Source organism: Ochotona curzoniae, unplaced genomic scaffold, assembly GCF_017591425.1.
Source record: "Ochotona curzoniae isolate NIBS_2020 unplaced genomic scaffold, NIBS_Ocur_1.0 contig_2502, whole genome shotgun sequence".
In the NCBI taxonomy this organism is placed as follows: Eukaryota; Metazoa; Chordata; class Mammalia; order Lagomorpha; family Ochotonidae; genus Ochotona; species Ochotona curzoniae.
In genome coordinates, this window is record NW_024465483.1 from 96,643 (window position 1) to 106,454 (window position 9,812).

A 9,812-nucleotide genomic window follows, 5' to 3' on the forward strand; every position below is an offset into this window, starting at 1 on the left:
AGGCTTCTCTTTGTCCGGGGCCTCTCACGGGCAGAGCAGGTCGGGTGCAACAGCAGCTGCGCTGCCCTGGCTTCTCCTGCAGCAGAACCAGGAAATCGAGTTTGGCGGCACCAGAAAACAACACCCAGTACGCTTCGGCAGGGCTTCCTGGGCGCGCGTGATTGGACCGTTCGCACAGACCGTAAGAGGACGCCCAGCCAATCAGAATCACACGGGCGTGAGGGCGGGAGGGGAAGTGAGACTTGCCTCAGCGCGGAGGCGGCCTCTCCGTCTGCAGCTTGAGCCTCCCCACAGAAGGGGGCGCTGTCGGCTCAGAGAAGTCTGCCTGCTGGCCGCTCTCCTGCCCTCTCTGTTCCCGAACTCTGAACTCCGGGAAGTGTGACAACTTTCACGAGTTACAGTTCACTGAACCTGCAGCAGACTCTTTCTCTTGTGTACCGGCCCTTTCCCGTTAGGTCGTTTGACTTTTTTTGTGGGAAATGCCAAATGCCGACTAGATGATTGAAATAAAGATGTGTTGGGGCCCGGCGCAGTGGAGCAAGTGGTTAAGGTCCTTGCCTTGCACGCCCAGGATCCCATATGGGCGCCGGTTCTAATCCCGGCAGCCCCGCTTCCCTTCCAGCTCCCTGCCTGTGGCCGGGGATAGCAGCAGAGGACGGCCCAAAGCTTTGGGACCCTGCACCCGCGTGGGAGACCCGGAAGAGGCTCCTGGCTTCGGATCGGCATAGCATCGGCTGTTGCGCTCACTTGGGGAGTGAATCATCGGACGGAAGATCTTCCTCTCTGTATATCCGACTTTCCAATAAAAAAAATAAGAAGAAGAAGAAGAAAAAGAAATAAAGATGTGCAAATACAGAGCTCCTGCGACCTCGCACCACATAAGGTACTGCAGGTCCTGGGTACAGTCCTGCGCCCAGAGCCCCAGGAAAGACGCTGCAGCGCCCAGGCAGCTGAGAGATGCAAGGCCCCCAGTGCTGCTGCCTGGGAGAAGTGAGGCCCCCAGAGCCCCAGGGAAGATGCTGCAGCCGAGGCGGCCTGGGAGACACGAGGCCCCAGAGCCCCAGGGAAGACGCTGTGGGGCCAAGGCAGCTGGCAGAGGCCCCGAGTGCTGCCAAGGCCGCTCAGCGTCACTGTGAGAACGGACAGTGCTGGCGCGGACAGGCTGGTGGATTTCCCCTAGCTTTGCTGCGGGAAATGCACAGCAAGAAAGGGCGGACCCAACAAGCAGCTGTGCACCTGGGCGGGAAGGGCGGGCCTGGGAAGGAGGCAGGAAGGGATAATGCTAGGCCGGTGCAGCGGGAGAGGCCGGAGAGAGGCTAGGAGAGGGGTGGGGTAATGGGGAGCAAGGGGGAGAACCGAGGGGAGGCAGAGAGAACCAGGGAGAGGCGGGAGAGGGGTGGAGAGAGGGGCGGAGAGATGGCGGGGAGAAGGGTGGGGATAAGTAATGGTAATTAGAATATAGGATAAGTGATGTTAAAGTGATGCTGACTGATCAATGGCTAAGCTGACCACTAATTCTGGCTGCTGCAATGAGAGCTTCGCTTGCTGTCAGGAGAACCAAGGTAAAGTCATGACAGGCCTTGAGCAGGCCTCAAGACAGGCTAGGCCTAAGTTTTAGTCCCTAGACTTGAGGCAGCAGATTACCCAAAGTGGGCCACCAGACACCCTAGTCAGAGCCAACCAATCAGAGGAGACTTGAAAGGTCCCTAGTCATCAAGTGGTCAGCTTGGAAGCCACTCCCTCATCACCACCTAGGTGGTCCCTTCTGCCCAGCTGTGATGGTCAGTTACCACCCGGAACCTGAGAGGGAGCAGTATTGCATGGCTGTATAACCATGCCCCTCACAATCACCTTTAAAGGCTAATGATAGGGAGGGGCTCACTCTCTTGTTTGTGTGTCTCATCACCCTGGCACTCCCCAGTACCTGCTTGCTCCCTGGCTTCCCACAGATGGTCTCTGTGGACAGGTAGCACCTAAGCATGGACCCTGTATGCCTGTAGTCATCACCCTCTATTCACTGCTCAGGCGGGACAGTGAAGATGTTAATGCTAAAATGCTTTGTATTTCTCATGTGTGTACTTTCCCGAGTTCCAGGAGAGATGAGACCTGACAATAATGGAATGTGGACAGAGAAGCCAGGGAAAGGTGAATGTCTGCAGATTTTAAGTGTGCCCAGGTTATTTGTTGCATGTCTCTTAGAATAACATTGTTGGGGAAGCTGAGATACAGGTCTTCAGCTTAATGGATGGACTTCAGGATAATGACCATTTGTTCCTCTTGGGGTTATGGTTGACTGGATTGCTATATCTGACTTTTCAATAAAATTTTTTTTTAATTTTTTTAAAAAAAGAAAATTAGGGCCCGGCGCGGTGGCGCAAGTGGTTAAGGTCCTCGCCTTGCACGCCCGAGATCCCATATGGGCGCCGGTTCTATCCCAGCAGCCCCGCTTCCCTTCCAGCTCCCTGCCTGTGGCCCGGGAAAGCAGTCCAGACGGCCCAAACCTTTGGGACCCTGCACCCTCCTGGGAGACCCGAAAGAGTCTCCTGGCTTCGGATTGGCATAGTATCGGCTGTTGCGGCCACTTGGGGAGTGAATCATCGGACGGAAGATCTTCCTCTCTGTCTCTCCTCTCTGTATATCCACCTTTCTAATAAAAAAAAATAATAATAAAAATAAAATCTTTAAAAAAAAAATTATGCTTCTGGTACTTTCAATGCTGGATTTTCTCTCAAGGTTGAAAGAATAAAATTAAAATGCTAGAACTGCAGTCAGAACAGGATGAGAGCTGGACACCCTGTTGCAAGCTCTGGGGCTGAAGCCCCCAGAAGCCTCCAGGCAGTTAGCTTCATGTCTGACCAAAAGTAAAATCATGAAACTGAAGCCTCCAAGAACCTCTGACAATGCCCGTTTTGACTACAGCTGACACAATGAACCCATCTAAGAAAATGCAACTTGGCAAAGGATCTGAGCTTGATTTTTTTTTTTTTTGAAGAAAAAGACCACTTTCTTAAATGTAACATGAGAATATAAAATTAAATTTAAAAATCTGGGCCCTGCGTGAGTGGTTAAGGTCCTCGCCTTGCACGCCCGGGATCCAATATGGGTGCCGGGTTTAATCCTGGCAGCCCTGCTTCCCATCCAGCTCCCTGCCTGTGGCCTGGGAAAGCAATCGAGCATGACCCAAAGCTTCGGGACCCTGCACCCTTGTGGAAGACCAGAAGAGGCTCCTGGCTTTGGATTGGCTCAGCTCCAGCCGTAGCGGCCACCTGGGGAGTGAATCATTGGATGGAAGATCTTCCTTTCTGTCTTTCCTCTCTGTATATCCACCTTTCCAATAAAAATTAAAATAAATTAATAAATTTAGAAATCTAAGTTATTGCACAAATTATAATTTTAAATATTTATATAGAAAATCAGTTCTAAAGTTTCAAACCAAACATGAGAGTAGATGTCGTCCATGCCTTATAACGCTTCTCAGGTGATCACATGTTGTTCTTGGGATCCAGCGCCACCATCACACAGACTGACATGCACAATGATGGTTGTAGACCAGCCACAGGCTCACCTGCTGGCACTGCTCTGGATCCCCATGGGCACCAAGGCCATTGGGCAGGCTAGGATACAGGGTATAGCAGAGCTGCTGTCTGCTCTGGCTCATAGGCAGGCTATCATTTGTGTGTGTGTGTCTGTGTTTTCTTCCTCCAGATGTACTGGTGTGTCCCCAGTTGCCCACAGGGGACCCCCTGCCTCTGCTGCCCACAGCTTCCAAATAGCCATGAGAGCCTTTCATGGATAATTTCATGCTGTTATGCCACTTACAATACAGATGCACACTGGACCACAGGGTGGAGGAAGTGGAGGAGATGGCCAGGGATGATGAGTGATGGACATTCAGTGATGCAGTCCCTTTGACAGCAGCTTATCTACAAGGAACTGCAGCCAGCACAAGAGTCAGCAGGGGTATGGTGAACCTGGTCTGATGTTTGGTTAGCATGATCATCATTCTGGAAGGCATGGACTTAGGTTTGCTATGAAGCATCAGCTAGACAGTGGTTAATTTGGCCATCAGAGAAGTCGATGCTTGTTTACTGAATTGATAAGCACTAGATGTGGTAAAAGGCAGCATGTCTGAATCAATGTTGTTTCCAGATAGTGACAACATAAAAGGTGCAGAGTAGTTGAAGAGAGAAGCCAGGGCTGGACAATCGGGCATCTGTGCAGAGGGTGACCTTGCTTCCAGTTCTGGGCCTTGATCTATCTGTGGTAGACGATCACTTCCTTAGTGACCCATAATCCTTCCTAAAGTACTTTCTAAATAGGTAGGGATGGGATCTCGTAAGTGGTAACATAATATGACAGAGAACTGTGGAATTACAGATTAGCCTGGAGGGCAAAGGCCCATGGGAATCTGTTGAACAGAGACTCCAGGAATGAGGAGGCAGAGGGCCTCCTTGCCCAGAGTAAATTTTCCCTCAGTGACATCTTGGAGGTGCTTTCATGCTTTCCCAATAAGCGTTGGTACTCAAGTTAATAGATTAGCCAAGAACAAAACTATGCCCAGGTCAGACTTTTCTGGAACTTCCTGCCCATATGAGAAATGTAAATGACTAGTCAATTAATTCTTGTAACAAAATTCTGAATTTGAACTATTTTGATTAATCCTAGTGACATAGCCTAAGTTTAAACTAACGTAATGTAACCTGATGATGGTAACTGATGTTTTGCAGAAGTTTAACCTGTTTGAACTAAGTTTGAACTGTTGCTTTGCCTAACATATGAAAACAGAAACCCTCGAAATAAAACTTTCATCAGTTTCCCACAAGACTGTCTGCATCTTTAGTCCCCTTCTTTCCCCAGGTACCCACAAGAGAAAATCACAGAGCACAATGTAGGAGAATTGAACACTTCATCTGCATAACCTGTAAGAGTTCCTACGAACATTGTTTGCAACAGCAGGGACTCCTTAGCACAGCATCCTGATTGTACCCGCGGGTCATGGCTTTCAACACCTTGGTGATACAGGCATCTTCTTTTATCCTAATACTAATTTTCAAGTAATTAAGATTTCTTCCATAGAATTCAAAAAATTCTACGAGAAGCATTCCCAGGTTTTCATTAGGTCTGTGGGCATTAATTCGTGGATGCAGCTGGAGAAAGCTAACAGCCATCAGAATGAGGCTGTACGAGCTGACTCCACCTGTCAAAACTCATTCAGGTCCGTCTGAAGCAGGAACTGTTTCAATACTAAAACCAATTAAAGCTGCAGTGAATATTTCTTCATGCAGTCCTTGATGGCCTCTGCTGCCCATCTGTCTTAAAGCTGCTGTCCACTTGAACTTCAGCCACATGAACTATAAGTTTTATTATCAATATTGTGGTTTTGCAAAGGACCTTGACGGAACATGTCTCCACCATGTTGTGCTTCCGCAAATGACTGCTCCAACAGCTGCAAATGAGGACACGCCCACTTTCCAAACATAGTCAGGTCTATGTTGCTGGATGGAAGAAAAATACCTGTGCTAACACCACCAGATATCTGCACATCGGCCATCAGGCAGAGATCCTTCACCACAGGCTCACCATCCATTTCACCATCTCCTTTCTCATGGCTGCTTCTTCAGAACAATGGGACATGGTGTTATAGCAGGCACTGATTTCCTCATGCAGTCCCTGGATGTCCTGAAACTCTTCCATGGTGATCCATGCCCTGGGTGCCCTCTTCATTCAGCTGACTGAGCTCTGGGAGGCTACCACACAACAGGTAGTTGAGGCCCTAGGCACTGGCCTTACTCTCCTGTTTCTAGATGCTCCTAGTGGAACTGGTGCTTCAGCAGGAAGCCAGTGCATACAGGATCCACTGGGAACACCATTGGCAAAATGAAGAAGGCATTGCTGTGCCTGCCAGTGTGTTCAGTGCTACAAATTGAGGCAGAAGTAGGATGTGAAGCCAGAGCCACCATGGCCCATGCCCTGTGAAGTCTGCCAGATCTATATCTACAGGACATTGTCCCACCCTTTCTGTTGTGCTGAATCCATGCTAGGTGTGGAGCCATCCACACACCAGCCTGCATCCCCAGCACTGCCCCACCTTGTGTGTGGCCAGGGGGACAGACAGAATAGGCCCTCTGACCGACACAGATGCTCAGGTTCCTGCTCGCTCTAACTTTCAACAGGCCATGGCTGTCATGCAGGCATTTGGCACACATCTGGTTGCAGGCATCTCCAGGCTCCGCTTCAAGTGAAGCTGGGTGCAGACATTTCATTCTGATGCAGGAGAGGTCATTGGATAGGGATGAGCAATGGGGTTGAGAGTCAAACAGGGCACCACATGGCTGCCTCCATCACAGGCTGCCTCAGTCAGAGGATGGGGGAAGAGGAGGACCACCATCTCTGCTCCAGTGAAGGGGGGGGAGGGAACAGGGGTGGGGGTGATAATGGAGATGTTGGAAGTTTCACAACTTTTGCATTGCTCAAGGTTCTTTTTAAGGATGTGAAACATTAAAAAGGAAGGAAAGCAAGAAAAGGTGGTGGAGGGGGGAGAAGAAATGAATAAGGAAAAAACAGCAAGAAAGGAAAAACAGCAGTATCTTCCACAGCTGGACCACATTACCAGAAATTAACCCAGAGATGGTAGTTAAAGGGAGAGTGAAAGCCAAGTTCGCTTGTCTGGTGCTTAGAGTTTGGTGACAAAGACACATCCTTATAATACATCTGCATTCTTTGTAGCAAAAGGAGAGGATGAAAACAAAGAAAAGGACAAGTGGGGGTGGGAGGAGAAAATAATGAAGAAAAAGAGGCAGGCAGAGCTGGAAGAAGGAATAAGCAAGTTCCCAGATTAGGTTGACCTAAATAAATACAAAAACTTTGTGCAGCATCAGCATTAATGGGATTTGGAATGCCAAAACGCTATGAATTAAGTATAGAACACAGCCATGGATGCCCAAGCTATTCTTGAAAGGGATGTCTTTTTTTTTAATTTCTTTATTTTTGACAATCTTTACAAAGTTAATTAGAGCACAAAGGTTCAAGGGCTACAGGAAAGTGTGTAAAACTATTATTTTCACATATTTTTTTTTCTCTGTATCTGGAGCAAAGGGGGCGATAAAGGGACAAGCCCGACCCAGCCTCTCACCCATCCCAGATCTGTGAAGTGGGGAGCGTCTTGCTCAAGTGGTTTTGATAGCTCAACAGTTGTGAACTGCTGCCAGTCTCAGAAAGGAATGTCTTAATAATGTGTAGCTTAACTGGTAAGGACTCTGTGTAGCACTTTTACATGACTGCCTGCTTGTGGCCTGAAACAGAAACTGCCCAGTTAGCTGTGGCTTCCCACCTGGGATCACAGGACTTGGGGAGTCTTAACATTTAGGTGGGCCATGCATTGTTGTAGAGGAAGAATGAATCTACTCTATTGAATGACTTAGTACTACCTATGGTATAGATGGAGGACAGCTGTCTGAGCTGGGAAATCATGAAGGCCATCCCTTTATCAAAAGGCCAATGTTGCGCAAGGCTGTCCTGCACCCACATGTCCCTGTCGCATGAAGCTATCTTGCAACCAAAGCCCAATGTCATTCCAGTGTTTTGTTCTCGCCTACGGGCACTGTCACATGGAACAGAAATGCTCCTGTCTCATGTGGGCATCCTACACCCACAGGACACTTTTATTTGAAGTTATCCCTACAACCAAATGCTTTAGCTGCATGAGGCCATCCCTGCAACTAAAGGACCCTATCTCATGAGGCCTTCCCTTTACATACAGGCTCCTGTTGCATGAGGCTGCCCTGCACCCAAAGGCCAATGTCACACAAGGCTGTCCTCATTCACAGGCACTGTTGTACAGGGCCATCCCCACAACCAAAGGCCAACGCTGCACAAGGCCATGCCTGTAACCAGAGGCCAATCTCACATAAGTGCAACCTGTACCCATAAGTCCCTGTCACAAGAGGCCATCCATGCACCTAATGGCTTCTGTTGGCCCAGCTTCTCCTGCATGCACAGATGCTTTTTGTATGTAGATACCATGAGCAGGCCCCTGTCTCTAAAGGCCATCCATGATCCATTGCCCTGTACCACAGATCACTGTTGCATGAAGTGATGCCTACAGCCAAAGTCCTCTGTGACACTAGCTGTCAGAATACAGCCCGTAGGAAAGCTGGGACAGTGGAGGCCTGTGGGATCCTGTTGAGAAGAGGCTCCAGGAAAAAGAAGGTCGAAGGCCTCTCACCCACAGTGTGCTCTCACCCCCAGTGAGTCCTTGGTTGTATTTTTGTGCTCTCCCTGAAGATAGGCAGATATCTGTGCTCTGTCTAGTCAATCAAGGATGGACAGTATTATCTAGTCCCTGTTACAATAACCTTTTCACTAGGTCGCCTTGTTAGTTTCTTTGTTTTCTCTGTGTTTTTAGGCATGATCTAATTCTGAGTTATATCTGAATCATTGTTTCATGAAATATATAAAAACTAAGACCCCAGGAATAAATTTTGTCAGTTGCCAAAAGAGCATTGTCCCCCCATTTCTTCAGGTTGCATCTCCTCCCAGGAACCCACAAGGGAAACTTGCAATTGGTGCCACAACAAGGGACCTGAAGCAAGAAAAAGAAAAAAAGAAAGGCAGAGATGACCCCTGCAAAAGGAGATAAGCAGGCATGAAATGGGGCAAAAGATAGTGGAAGGAAAGTATATTCCCTACAGTGAACTGCTTCATTACTTTTTGAAGCAGAGCAGCACTGTGGTTTCAAAATCACAGCTGCAGCAGTACTGGGACACTGTGGGAGAATACAATCCCTGGTTGCCTGATGAACGGACCTTAGATTTAGATGTCTGGGAAAGAGTAAAAGAGAATATTTTAAAAGCAAATAAAAAAGATGAGCATCTTCGGTGCAATTTTGGATCACTTGGGCTTTGTTCCGTGTAGTACTTCTCAGTATTAATGGGATGAAGGCTAAAAATTTACAACAAGACAGTGAAAACTCTTAACATAAATATGAGCTAAACCAATGTGGTAATTCTTATCTACAACATTTTATATTAAGGTAATCTTTGTATTCTCCGTCTCCTTGTTTAGTAGTAACAAAGTTTGTGTTCTTGCTTTAGACATATTTGAACAATGGTATTATATCAACAATTTAATCTACATTGTGTTATACAAAAGTATCCTATTTCTATCAGATTATTTTTGGCATCCCTTACAGGTATTCAGCAACTCAAAAGTTTCAGATTGGAGGCCTCAGTAAGAGGGCAGTGGACATCCTGTGTTCTGGAATCCAGCTCTGTAGTCTGGGGGTGGCCACCGCGATGATTAACCCCAGTTGCCAATCCTGGCTTTCAAGTTTACAGGATTTACACTGACCTTTACCTATAAACAAGTATTTCACCATCTGGTATGTTTGTTTTGAGTACTCATTTGGGACTCAAGAAGTCTGGATGCAGCATGACTTCTTGAGTCAGGGTCCATATGAGACATCAGTATGGTCCATTAGGTTTCTAAATCATGTGAGTGTGGTGGCCACCTATGTCTGTCTTCATGTATGTCTTTTTGTTAAAATTGTTTAACAGGTTCAGTGCCAAAAAAAACTGATTAGCAGAACTCTATTCTTACAGTCTCCTAGGGTGTATTTTGCAAAAAAATAAAAAAGAAAAAAAAAAGGCTATTGCTTTGAGTGACCTTATTTAGCCTCAGTGCTCCTAGAGATTAAAAAGAGAGAGAGAGAGAGAGAGAGAGAGAGAGAGAGGAAGTAGAAAAGGTTAAAAGGGAGTTTTTCCCAGTGACTTATAAAATGATAAAAACAAAAGTAAATTCCAGCACAATTGGCT

General features: G+C 47.4%; 1 pseudogene; it reads right to left on the minus strand.

Moving 5' to 3' along the window:
* Positions 1–1,473: 1,473 nt before the first annotated feature.
* On the minus strand, positions 1,474–5,758 carry LOC121152598 (annotated as a pseudogene).
* Between the last annotated feature and the right edge of the window lie 4,054 nt (positions 5,759–9,812).